Genomic DNA, 14,319 nt, shown 5'->3' on the forward strand with positions numbered 1-14,319 from the left:
TGTGTATAAAAGGACAGGCACCGATCAGAGCAGCAGATGGGGAGAAAGAAGCTTGTGGTCACAGGAACTGCACAGGGATAGATCTCGTGAAAGTCAAGTATGCAAAGGCCTCCATCAAGCATCATAGATAATTTTCGACTGTAGATATGGGGAGAACACACACCTGCCCAGCCTCGACAAAGCGCACATTTTTGGGCTGATTAACTTTGCCATCGCGCTGAAGGGGCCGGGGTCCCTCGAGTGAGCTGTCCATCATAGTGGCTAAAGGGCGTGAAGACGGTGCACACCACTAGTGTGTGTGTGTGGGGGGTTAAACGGGGGGGCTTCTATGCGAGTTCACATGCCTCTTGTGTGTATAAAAGGACAGGCACCGATCAGAGCAGCAGATGGGGAGAAAGAAGCTTGTGGTCACAGGAACTGCACAGGGATAGAGCTCGTGAAAGTCAAGGATGCAAAGCCCTCCATCAAGCATCATAGATAATTTTCGACAGTAGATATGGGGAGAAAACACACCTGCCCAGCCTCAACAAAGCGCACATTTTTGGGCTGATTAACTTTGCCATCGCGCTGAAGGGGCCGGGGTCCCTCGAGTGAGCTGTTCATCATAGTGGCTAAAGGGCGGAAAGACGGTGCACACCGCTAGTGTGTGGGGGCAAACAATGTGGGGGGCTTCTATGCGATTTCACATGCCTCTTGTGTGTATAAAAGGACAGGCACCGATCAGAGCAGCAGATGAGGAGAAAGAAGCTCGTGGTCACAGGAACTGCCCAGCCTAGACAAAACGCACATTTTTTGGGGGGCTGATTAACTTTGCCATTGCGCCGAAGGGTGTCGGGGTCCCTCGAGTGAGCTGTCCATCATAGTTTGTAAAGAGCGGGAAGACGGTGCACACCGCTAGTCTGTGTGGGGGGGGAAACGGGGGGGCTTCTATGTGAGTTCACATGCCTCTTATGTGTAAAAAAGGACAGAGCAGCAGATGGGGAGAAAGAAGCTTGTGGTCACAGGAACTGCACGGGGATTGAGCTTGTGAAAGTGAAGGATGCAAAGGCCTCCATCTAGGATCATAGCTATTTTTTGATGGTACATATAAGGAGAAGACACACCTGCCCAGCCTCGACAAAACGCACATTTTTTTGGGCTGATTAAGGAGTTACTGATTTTGCCCTTCAACTCAGGCACCTGTGTAGTAATCCAGGGAAACTTGTATGTTTGAAGAAGGTTTATTGAACAGCAAAGCATCCTGTCCTGATACAGCAGAATACAGGTTACAACTGACAAGCAGTACAGAATGCTGTATGAACAAAGCTCTGTTGAGAATATAGAATGCAAAAGGAAACACAACATGGCACATGCAATTAAAGAGGTAGTATTACAAGTTACCTAAACCCTTAACTATACAGAATGTAACACGCCTCCCTCTTTAAATAAATGAACAGAACATCATACTATACAAAATCTTGTAAGGAAGTAGGTCTTCTTCAGACACGCTTATCATCTTTGATTCTTGATGCCACTGAGTCAGAAAAGGGACCAGAAACAATACCACCATTAGGACCGTAGCCTTTGTCAGAATTATCATGAGACTGGAACTGTACAACATCTTGTGTTGGACATTTAGCAACCCTCCTCAAATTCCAGACTTTGCCATCTTGAGTGATGACAGAATTACTGAACACTCTTTTAATTTGAATTGGTCTACCAAACTTGCTCATACCTTTGCTAACCATAAAAGGTTTAAGAATTCTGACCCAATCACCAACACACAAATTATGCTTTTTTGTTTTCCACTTCTTGTTGTACCACACTGCAGACTTATTTTGTTTGCAACTGACTCTGTTTGCAACTTCTTTAATATCAACCACATTCTCTCCCAAACCTTCACATCTTTCCTTAAACCACCAAGGACATATGTCTGACGCAGGATTCCTACCTTTAGGTAATTTGAATGGGCTAACCTCCGTGGTGGTATGAGGAGTTATGCGATAAGTCCAAAGTTTCTGTCTAATACCATTCAACCAATTGCCGTTCTCCTTGATAGCATCAGCAACAAAACCCTTCAAAACTCGGTTAAAACGCTCAACCTGTCCGTTTTCGTGTGGTTCATAAAGAGATGTACAGATATGTTTAATATTGCAAGACTGTAAAAACGATTCCATTTCAGAGGAGACTAACTGCACACCATTATCTGACACCAACACCGAAGGACAACCTTCTCTTGCAAAAACCTCCTTGAAAAGGATATGACAACCTCAGAAGTGATTTTAGCTACAAATTTCACCTCTGGCCATTTCGAATGGTAATCTATAATAACCAATGCAAAACGCGAAGTTTCCGGTAAAACCTGGAAAGGGCCCGAAATGTCAAAAGCTATCTTATTCCAAGGGAACTCTGGCCATTTCACTGTTTTAAGGGGTGGAACATGTAATTTTAACATCTTGTCGTTGGTACAGCACTTACTACATTCTCTAACAGTGCGGTCAACAAACCTGTCCATGCCTGGCCACCAAAAATGCAACCTTATAATGCGCTTCATAGCCGAGATCCCTGGATGAGTCTTGTGTGCTAATTTGAGGATAAGCTCTTGCACTCCACTTGGTGGAATACATTTCTCAGATTTAAAAAACAAACCACCTTCACACCATAACTCTTCAGCTACATTATAAAACAGCAGTAAATCATCCCCAACGTTGGCTTTGCTTGGCCAACCCTCTAGGAGATATTTCTTTAATTTAACAAATTTCTCATCCTTATCTTGACATTCCATCCAAAACTGTTCAGATATATCCTGATACTGGGAAGAGACTAAATCAGTTAACCCCAACACAAAATCAACTTCTCGAAGTCCATTAACACTGTCAACTTACTTTCACAAGGAAGGCGTGACAGACAGTCAGCAGTAACATTTTTCTTCCCTGGGATATATTCTACTGTAAAATTGTATTCTTGTAACCTTGACGTGAGATGTGCAATCCTTGCCGTTGAGTTCCAACCACCACCAGCGGATAAAATATGCTTATGGTCAGTCCTCAGAATAAACTTACTGCCCCAAATGTAAATTCTATAATGTTCAATGGCCCACACACAGGAAAGCAACTCACGTTCAATAACTGCATACCTGCGTTCCGTCTCATTCAAAGTTCTAGAGGAGAAAGCTACATTCCATTCTGAAACACCATCTGTCTGAGATAGCACACACCCAAGACCATACATACTTGCATCAGTAGTGATGATACACTTCTTGCCCATCCTAAACGGTTTCAAAGTTGGGGAATTCACAATGTCACGTTTAATATCAGTGAAAGCCTTTTCCTGTTCATCCTCCCACACAAAAGTATTACTCTGTCTTAGTAATCTTCTTAGTGGTTCCATTTTGTAGCAAAATTTACAACAAATTTACTATAATATTCACACATGCCAGAAAAGGAAAGCAGTTGTTCCTTATTCTTTGGGGCTGGAGCACTGAGAATAGCATCAACATTAGATTTTTTAGGAATTAGACCTTCCCCCGATAAAGTATGGCCTAAATATTCAACTGACCTCCTAAAAAGTTTGCATTTATGTGCCTTGAGAGTAAGCCCATACTTCTCCAGTCTACTACACACATCACTTAAGTGTGACGTATGTTCTACCTCATTTTTTGAGAAAATCAATATATCGTCTTGAAAGCACTTAACAAATTTATCAAGAACTCTAAAAATTTGGAACATAACTCGTTGGAAAACGGAGGCAGCGGATGCCAACCCAAACGGCATCCTTCTGTATTGAAACAGTCCCATGGGAGTAATGAAGGCTGTATATTTCTTGGAATCCTCAGTAAGCTCAATTTGATGGTACGCAGATCTAAGATCCAATGTGGAAAAAATCTGCGCACCATCAAACAGGGAAACAAGCTCATTAATGTTGGGAAGGGGATGACAATCTATAACGATATTGGAATTAAGTGCTCTCAAATCAATGCAGACCCTTAATTTTTGGTCAGGCTTACGCACCAAAACAATGGGCGAAACCCATTCTGACGATTCAATAGGCTCTATAATGTTGTCTTTAAGCAGATCATCCAACATTTCTTTCAACTCATCTCTAACGTTTAGAGGAACTCCTCTTAGCTTTTGTTTAACTGGCACTGCACCTTCCTTCAACACAATTTTGTGTGCAAAGTTTTCCAATTTACCCAAATGGTCACAGAAAACTTTGTTAAATTTTTTGCTCCAGAATAAGATATCATTATCCTTTTCATGAATGTCACAAATAGAATTGAACATCTCTTGTTCACTACATAAAGAGATAGGATCCTTGGCACGTGGATTTAAAGTGATACCAAGCTCCCATTGGTCATGCCAACCAAGTACGTTGACTCCTTTAATAGCAATATATAGTTTGATCTGAGCTGACCTACCTCTAAAACATAAAGGTACATTAAAGAAACCTTCAATATCGATCTTATTCCCGTTGAACCCTTCTGCTAATATATCTGAAGGTTGTAAGTTAGCTTGATCACATACACTTAGTAATTTTTCATTAAAATACTCCTTGGTAATTATTGTCCATGGAGACCCAGAATCTACCATAAGTTCAATAGCAACAGATGAAACATGAAAAACACATTTGGGAGATTTCCTACTGGTTAACCCCACACACTCACTTTGAAGAATAGAGACAACATATCCACGATCAAATTCTTGTTTAACTTCATCAACAATACCAATTGAAGATACTTTGGTAGGAGTGGGAGTGGGCATAAGTGAACGTCCAGGACGTGATTGAGAATTATATCGTCTTTCTCTACAAACATTACTGAAATGCCCCAACTTACTACAAATATTACATGTTTTGTTCACAGCAGGACAGCCCTGAAAAGAGGCAATGTGTGATCTACTACCACACTTATAACATGATATAGAAGTATTATTAAAGTCTGACCTTCTGTTATTGACACTAAAATAATTTTTAGTTCTAGTTTGAAAAGGAATAACAGTTTTTTCATCACCCTTAGATTTAACAATACATACTTCTTCTTCCATATTGGTTTTACCAGAATTAGAATTAGAAGTTTGTTTAACTACTATATCCATCCATTTTTCTGACATTTCTGTGGATTTAGCGATGGAAATGGTTTCTTCTAAATTAGGATCACCTATACACCATAATTTATCTTGAACCTTTTTGTTCTTAACATGAACAATGATCTGATCACGGATCATTTCATCAGCCATGGAACCAAAATTACAGTGTAAGGTTAAGGCTCTTAAAGCAGTGAGAAAATCATCAAAAGATTCCTCCTGTTTTTGTGCTCTAGTGTAGAATTTAAAACGATTTAAAGCAATATTAGCCGTAGGCTTGAATCGTTTCTCTAATCTACCAAGAGCCTCAGAATAGACATTCACAGAATCACCACTACCACCAGGAACTGAAAATTGAGGTAAGGTTCTAAAAATCTCTTGACCCTCAGAGCCTAAATAATGTAACAGAATACTTTTTTTTCTTTCCGCCCCCATACGCTCTCCATCAATAGCTTTCATGTAGTTGAAAAACTCCTCTTTCCATCTTGACCAAGGCATGGGAGGATCGCCCTTGATCTGTAGAAATTTAGCAGGAGGATCAAACTGCATAGTTATAATGTACAATAGAATGGAAAAGATTCAAAAATTAGTAAATAACAGCAAAAAAAAAAATAACTAAATAAATAAATAAAATAAAATAACTAAATAAATAAATAAATATGAAGTCACAAGATGAAATGAAAACAAGGTACTGAATTGTCAAAGTACTTATGCAAATTGAGAAGAATAGCGTTGTCCGTTGTGCTTCAGGAAGAGTATTGTATTATATTCCGGTTTTCAGTCAGGCTCCAATTCAACAAAAACGATTAAAAAAAAATGTAAGCGCTAATGTTGAACACAGAAGAATAAATAAATGCTGAAGTTATTAAATGTTCGCGTTAAAGTGAAATTAACACTGCAATCTCTGTGTAAGTCTCCGTAAAGAGGTTGCTAGGCAACATTAAGGAAACAAAATGGAGGCACGTTGTGTCAAAGTGGGATGACGCTTTAGACGCTGCGCGATGACGTGAGACGTTGCGTGACTTGTTTTCCGACTTCACCAGACGAATGTTGTCGGTTGCCAAGGAACAAGCGATCACGTTGTACTGTAGAAAGACGCAATCCGTCTCCAAGACAATGACGGAGTTGGAAGCTGTGGTGCGCGGTGCGTGGTGTTACCAAGGAAACGTTGACAGCTCGGTAACACGCTGAAGGTAACCACGAACTTGAAAGATGCAAATTGAATGCAAGAACGGAAGAAATAATAAAAATGCCTTTGAAGTCAGCAAAGCAGCAATCCTTAGTGGAAACAAATTCTGCAGACGATGTGGGAAAAGCGAATTTCCCCAGAAGCAGGCAGTCCATAAAATTGAAGAAAATCGCAAATAATTCAAAAATGGTAAAAATGGGTTCAAACTCCGCTCCTGTGCTGTAGATGGCTTGAGTAAAGTTGTCCTCGTTGCCAAATTTTGTAGTAATCCAGGGAAACTTGTATGTTTGAAGAAGGTTTATTGAACAGCACAGCATCCAGTCCTGATACAGCAGAATACAGGTTACAACTGACAAGCAGTACAGAATGCTGTATGAGCAAAGCTCTGTTGAGAATATAGAATGCAAAAGGAAACACAACATGGCACATGCAATTAAAGAGGTAGTATTACAAGTTACCTAAACCCTTAACTATACAGAATGTAACAACCTGCTTTATCTATATCTGTAAGTGCTTCCTGCAGGAGCCTCATTGTCTACTTGTAACTATTCTCTGACCCTGCTTCGAGGGTCAGAGCAGGGTCAGAGAATAGTTGCAAGTAGGCAAGGAGGCGCCGCTCAGGAAACACTTACAGGGTTACAGCAAGTGCCCAAGTTGAAGTTAATTTCTTTGTAACCATTTTGTAAATGGTTACAAAGAAATTAGCTTCAACTTGGGCACCTGCTGTAACCCTACAGCAGGTGCCCAAGTTGAAGTTAATTTCTTTGTAACCATTTTGTAAATGGTTACTGTTAGACCTGGCATCATTGGCATGAGTCTGTCCTCCATTTGTTTTCTGTTTGCCTCCTCTGTTTAGAATGTTTTACTGGAATATTGCTTTGGGCACTGTGCCACTGCTGATCAGTGCCACAGTGCAAGTGCTCCCTATGATAATTGATACATTGTTTGGATTCCATGATTGGCTTATTTGGTTTACTGTCAGTCCCTAGTAGAGTGCACCAGGAGTGCCAGGGCTTGTAAATACAAATGCTGCTGGTGGGCTTGCAGTACTGGTTGTGCCACCCACAGAAGCGGCCTAGTAAAATATGTCTAAGGTCTGCCATTGCAGAACCTGTGTGCAGTCTGGTACTGCCATGCTGACTGCGCAAGTACACCTACTTGCCAGTCCCCAAAACCTTCCCTTAACTTCATGTCAGTCACCCCTATGGTAGGCCCACGGGCAGGGTGCATTGTAAGCATAAGGTAGGACAAGCCCTGATGTGTGTGGCATGTCCTAATAGTGAATTACAGCCATTTTCGTTTTTTACTATTGTAAGGCTACCTGCTCTCCTTAGGCCAGACTGAGCTGCTGGATTTATTACACTATATAATCCAAATAGACTCAGAGAGCATGGTGGAAAGTTGAGTTTAGTATCCCTGAACTCAGAATTTAATAACACATCCTTTAGGATGGATGGTTTTTAGATTCTGAGTTTGAAACTAGCACTTTTAGAAAGTGACTAGTTTCTTGTCTAACTATTTACCGGTCTCTGCTGGTTTGGTGTGTGTGTGACAGGGGCTGGGTGGCTCTAGAGGTCTGAATGGTCAGTGTGGGGTGAATGAGGCATTTGCGTTTAGAGTGAGGGAAGAGTAGTTCCTGATAGCCTGCCCTGCCTGACACAATACTGGCTCCACCTCCTGCCGGGCGACTGAATGCCCTGCTCCTGCCAGTGACAATACTGGCTCCACCTCCTGCTGGGTGGCTGAGGACTCTGCCCTGCACAGTGAATAGGGCAGGTGCCTCGGCCTGGCAACACCCACATCAAACCCTGGATGGGGGGAATTCCCCTGCCTGGACAAAGAGATCAAAGCAGAAAAGAGGTATAAGAGAAGGACCCCTGAACCAAGAATTTAGATCACTTCTGACAAGGAAACCTATACCAAGGACAAGAAGCCTGCTGATCCAAGGACTTGCCTACCCCTTCTGCCAGAGTGCTGTTTGCTGGGGGGAATCTTGCAGTTGCTTCTTTATTTTTGCCAAGGAACAAGGAGAGAAGAACTGAGTGTTTACTCTCAAGCTTTGCCAAGAAAATCTCCAAGGACTGGAAGAGTGCCAGTCTCCTGCTGAAGTCACAGGGCTAAAGGACTTCGTCATCTACTTGAACTGGAGCATGGTGTTTCCAGTATTCTAAAGAAATCAGCAATCTCGACGTCGACGGACGCCGCCGAATCCAGCTCGTCATCGTGAGTAACGGCTCCAGTGTCCCGCTCCTTCGACGCCGGCCGCCTGGCCCGATCGACGCCAGTAGCGATGCCAGTGAATAGCGAGTTCGGCTCCAGCTCCAAGTGACCCTGTGTTGACGCCGCAGCTGATCGCATCGAAGCCGCAGCCCTTCTCGACGCCGTGAGCAATGCTCACTCTTGCAACAACGACATCGACGACGACGCCGTATCCCGCTTCGCCACTGTGAGCGCTGCTCCAGCCTGACACCTGTTGACGCCGCTGCAGATCGCTCCGACTCCGAGGCCCGATCGACGCCGAAGACTCGACGCCGATACATCTCGACGCCGTGGACCATCGTTTCTTCATTTCCAAAGGTACTGTGTTTGCTGGGTCTGTTTCGACTCCGGGCTCAACATAGCGCTCCTTGCGGTCGACACCGAACCTTTGGGATAACTTTGCCTCGACGTCGTGTGACTCCTGTGGGGGTTACATTGTTGCCAAGAACTGTGCTTTAAAGAAGAAGATTTAATTTTGTTGCTAAAGAACTGTTTACTAAGAAGAGACTTTACCTGAACTATTATTTTTCCTTCCAAAGACTATTTATTAAGCTTGTGGTATATTTTTGTCGTTATTTGGTTTTGTGCTAAGCCTTATATAAACATCCTTATTTTTATAATACCTTCTGTGTTGTGTCCATTTGTGGTGTATTCACTTTATTACTGTATGTGGTCATAAATGCTTAACACACTGCCTCTGAGATAAGCCTATCTGCTCTGCCAAGCTACCAAGGGGGTGAGCGGGGGTTATCTGAGTGTGTGATCCGCTGGCCCTGACTAGAGGAGGTGGGTCCCTATTTGTCAGAAGTGTATACCTCTGCCAACTAGAGACCAGCCGATTCTAACAATTACAAAGAAATTAGCTTCAACTTGGGCACCTGCTGTAACCCTGTAAGTGCTTCCTGAGCAAAATTCGTCCCGCTCACGGATTCGCGGATTTTGCCGCGATTTCGCACGATTCGCGGATCGCAAAATCGCAGAAAATCCGCAAATTCCGCGAGCGGAACTAATTTTCCGCCCATACTTACTCCGGTGCACTTTAGACCTCAATTCATCCCTGTACCTTACACACAAGACCACATAACCTTTGCAACATCACACACTGCACTCATTTACCACTGAAACCAATTGCAACTTTCTTTGCGCTGCACAGATGCCACCAACAAGGCAGTAAAACTCTAAGTGCTATTTTTCACGGTACATGGGCCTTTGTTAACTTCCTCTGACAAACAATGGGAAAAGAACAGTTAGAGAGCGGGAGGAAGGAGGGGGGGTCAAGGGACGTGTCTTTCCCAGTCTCTTGATTTACCGCCTCTGTGATGTACAAAGGTTCAGTGTGAACAGGAAGCTTGACAATACCTGAACTCATATTCACATGTGCTTTACGAGTGTGCACAAAGCAATGCACGAAGTGTGCAAACAACATTTTATTTTTTTCATCTCACTAAAATTGATAAACCATGTACATGTTAAAGCCCCCCCCCAATATTTTCCCATAAACTTAAATCAGCAAAAAGCCATTTCTTGTACATTACTCGGGCTCATTTTCAACCGCAATTCAACCCTGTACCTTAGACACAAAATCATGTAACACTTGCAACAGCACACACTGCACTTGTTTACACCTGAAACCGATTGCACCTTTCTTTGCCCTGCATAGATACCACCAACAAGCCAATGAAGGTCTAAGTGCTATTTTTCACAGTACATGGGCCTCTGTTACCTTACTCTTACAAACGATGGGACAAGAACCGTTAGAGAGCGAGAAGAAGGAGGGGGGGGCTCAAGGGGACGTGTCATAACCAGTCTCTCGATCTGCCACCCCTGTGATGTACACAGGTTCAGCACGAGCAGGAAGCTTGACAATACCTTAACTTGTATTCACGTGTGCTTTACAAATGTCCAAATACCAATGTGTGAAGTGTGCAAACAACATTTAATTTTTTTCATCTCACTGAAGTTACGAAAGCATGTATGTGTTAAAGCCCCGCCCCCCTCAATCTGCAGAAAGCCATTTCTTCTACATTACCCCGGCTAATTTTGGACCCCAATTCATCCATGTACCAGTAGCAGCTCGCAGAGGGAGTGCTGCGAGGCAGTGGGGCGGGTCAGGGGAAGGGCAGGGAGGGGGTAGTAGAGTCCAACATACCACAGACAGTAGTAAGGTAAGTAATTAAAGGAAATAAAACAATTTACCTTGCGAGCGCTGCAGTGCCGAGTTGGTGATGCACCGCACGCAAGGTAAATTGTTTACTTTAATTAATTACGTTTCTTCTGTCTGTCGTATGTCAGACTCCACTACCCCCCGCCTTGCCCCTCCCCCGCCCCGCCGCCCCACAGCATTCCCTCAGCAAGCCGCTACCGCCCTGTTCCTTAGACACAAGACCATGTAACCTTTACATCACAAACTGTACTCGTATACCAGTCAAACTGATTGCAACTTTCTATGCGCTGCACAGATGCCACCAACAAGCCAATTAACGTCTAACTGCTATTTCTCAGGATACATGGGCCTCTCTTACATTCCTTTTACAAATGACGGGAGACAAATCATTAAAATGCAGGAGCAAAGAAGGGGAGAGGGGGGTCAACCGACTTATCATTACCAAACTCTTGCTATGCCGGACCTCTTATATAAACAGATTCAGCACAGGGAGAGGCCCTGACAATTCCCTTCATTTATATTCACATGTACTTCACGAGTGTAAATAAATTTGTACATAAAATATGTTCAGAATATTTCCATTTCTTTTTTATCTATCACACATTCATAAAACATATCTCTTGTAAACAAACGCCCCTTCTCCCCCCACCACCTGTATTTTCCGACAAGGCACAATCTACAAACATTCCTATTTCTCTTACATTAACCGGGCTCTGATTTTCAATATTAAATATATATATATATATATATATATATACATATATATATATATATATATATATATATATATATATATATATATATATATATAGATATATAGATATATATATATATATATCTATATATATTTTTTTTCACTGAAAAAACATAGGTTTCACACCAGTTATAGTTAGGAATTAGCATTTGAAAAACCTATTAAACTCACTGAATAAACCATAGGTTTCACACCAGTTATAGTTAGCTGGAAATTTTACTGACATAAAACCATTGAAATTCCACGTTATAGTTAGTTGGACTCACTATAACTTGCGCGTGTAATGCACTGCTGTTGACGTCACATATTACATCACTCATGACATGGTCAGTGACATCACTCATGACATCACTGATGACACCATCCAGTGAATGTGTGCCTTTTTGAAAAATAAATATGTTTTATATATGTATATGTAAAGGTCAATGGAAGAATAAATGTTTAAATAAGTGTCTTAATGGATGTTTAAAAAAAAAAAAATGATTGGTTAACTGGTTTATTAAGTGTATTTTAGTGAATACATATATTAGCGAATATTGTTTAAATATTTAAATGTTTGTATCAGTGTTTCACTTTGTGTATAAGTGGCTGCATGGGTTGGTGAGTAGCTACATGTGTGTGTATATGGGTTATTAGATTTTTTTTTAGTATCAGTATGAGTGTCTGTATGGTTTGGTGGGGGTATTACTTAGCACATAGATGCATCAATGACTGACTCACTGTTTGTATGTGTTTGGAAGACGGCATATGTGCAGGACTGTATGGATGGATGAGTGTGTATATGTGTGTGTTAGTGAGTGAATGACTGTCTCACTAGTGTCTTTATCAGTAACTACATATGTTTTGATCTAGTATATGTGAGTATTGATGTATATAAGTGAGTATATGTGAGAGTGAGAGATTGTAAGAGTTCCTGTTTAAATAAGTATGTGTTTCTATAAGTGATTGTTTAAGAGAGTAAGTTGTGTAAGTTTCCTTAGAAGTAAGGTGGTAGTGTGTGTATAGCTGTATATGCAAATAAATGGATGTTCAATAGTTTATTTGCATGTGTGAGTATGTGTGTGAGCAACTTTTGGAAGACTGTCGATGTGTTACAGGATGTATAGGTGTATCACTACATATGATGAGTGAGTATATGTATGAGTGACTACATAGAACTGTTGGTGAATTAGTGGATGTGTATATACATGGTGGAATTACTGAATTGGTTGTTGTAACTGGTATGGGTATCTCCTTTTTTTTGAAAATTTTAGTTTCTTTTTTTGAATATGTGTTTCAAGGGTTACAGTGAAAGGATGTCTGTCACAAGGATGGTGTCATCAGTGAGCCGAGCCGAGTGGTCGCTCCCAGTGTCCCTGCTGAGACCTGGTATCGTAGCGCTGCATTGCCTTAAAAGCTGCATTTCACCTGCCTGCCTGTGCTGCCTAGCTACCGCTAAAAGTCTTTCACGCTGTATTTTACCTGATTGTGCTGTGTGTAACGTGATTTGCGCATTAGCCTCCAGCGCTCCGCTCATTGCCTGGAAAGTTGCATTTTATCTTGCCTGCTTGTGCCCAGTTACCATTAGACTCATTAACGCTGTGTTGTGATCATTTCTGCTGTTTAATCGTAATTTGCGCATTGGCCTCCAGCGCTCCGCTCTGTTCCCCCCCCTCCGCCTCCATTTTGTTTGTTGTGGTCGTCGTCCTCGTGTGCCCGCCCCGCCTCCCAGCTGAGACGCCCTCCCACTGTCTAGAAGTAGCGCTCCTAACCCTATACTCATCGTGACTCGCTCCTCTCTCACGAGCCGAGTGGTCGCTCCCAGTGTCCCTGCTGAGACCTGGTATCGTAGCGCTGCATTGCCTTAAAAGCTGCATTTCACCTGCCTGCCTGTGCTGCCTAGCTACCGCTAAAAGTCTTTCACGCTGTATTTTACCTGATTGTGCTGTGTGTAACGTGATTTGCGCATTAGCCTCCAGCGCTCCGCTCATTGCCTGGAAAGTTGCATTTTATCTTGCCTGCTTGTGCCCAGTTACCATTAGACTCATTAACGCTGTGTTGTGATCATTTCTGCTGTTTAATCGTAATTTGCGCATTGGCCTCCAGCGCTCCGCTCTGTTCCCCCCCCTCCGCCTCCATTTTGTTTGTTGTGGTCGTCGTCCTCGTGTGCCCGCCCCGCCTCCCAGCTGAGACGCCCTCCCACTGTCTAGAAGTAGCGCTCCTAACCCTATACTCATCGTGACTCGCTCCTCTCTCACGAGCCGAGTGGTCGCTCCCAGTGTCCCTGCTGAGACCTGGTATCGTAGCGCTGCATTGCCTTAAAAGCTGCATTTCACCTGCCTGCCTGTGCTGCCTAGCTACCGCTAAAAGTCTTTCACGCTGTATTTTACCTGATTGTGCTGTGTGTAACGTGATTTGCGCATTAGCCTCCAGCGCTCCGCTCATTGCCTGGAAAGTTGCATTTTATCTTGCCTGCTTGTGCCCAGTTACCATTAGACTCATTAACGCTGTGTTGTGATCATTTCTGCTGTTTATTCGTAATTTGCGCATTGGCCTCCAGCGCTCCGCTCTGTTCCCCCCCTCCGCCTCCATTTTGTTTGTTGTGGTCGTCGTCCTCGTGTGCCCGCCCCGCCTCCCAGCTGAGACGCCCTCGCCCCTCCCCCTTCACCATCCATATATGACAGTTGCTCCCGCGCGCAGCGTCCACGCGCAGCGACCGCGCCCAATCCGCGCCGAAGGTGCGCCAAAGGTAAGCCCGTCTACGCCCGTCCGCGCCTGGACCGCGCCCAGCGCCAGACCCCCTGGCCCCCGTCCCTCCCAGCCCCCTCGCATTACCTACGATGCCGCAACCCTCCTAGCCCTTAACCCCGGTCGCGCTCCCAACTGCGTCCAAGCCGCCCCTGGACAAACCCAT

The sequence above is a fragment of the Lissotriton vulgaris genome, chromosome 3_1 (assembly GCF_964263255.1).
Source record: "Lissotriton vulgaris chromosome 3_1, aLisVul1.2, whole genome shotgun sequence".
Lineage (NCBI taxonomy): Eukaryota > Metazoa > Chordata > Amphibia > Caudata > Salamandridae > Lissotriton > Lissotriton vulgaris.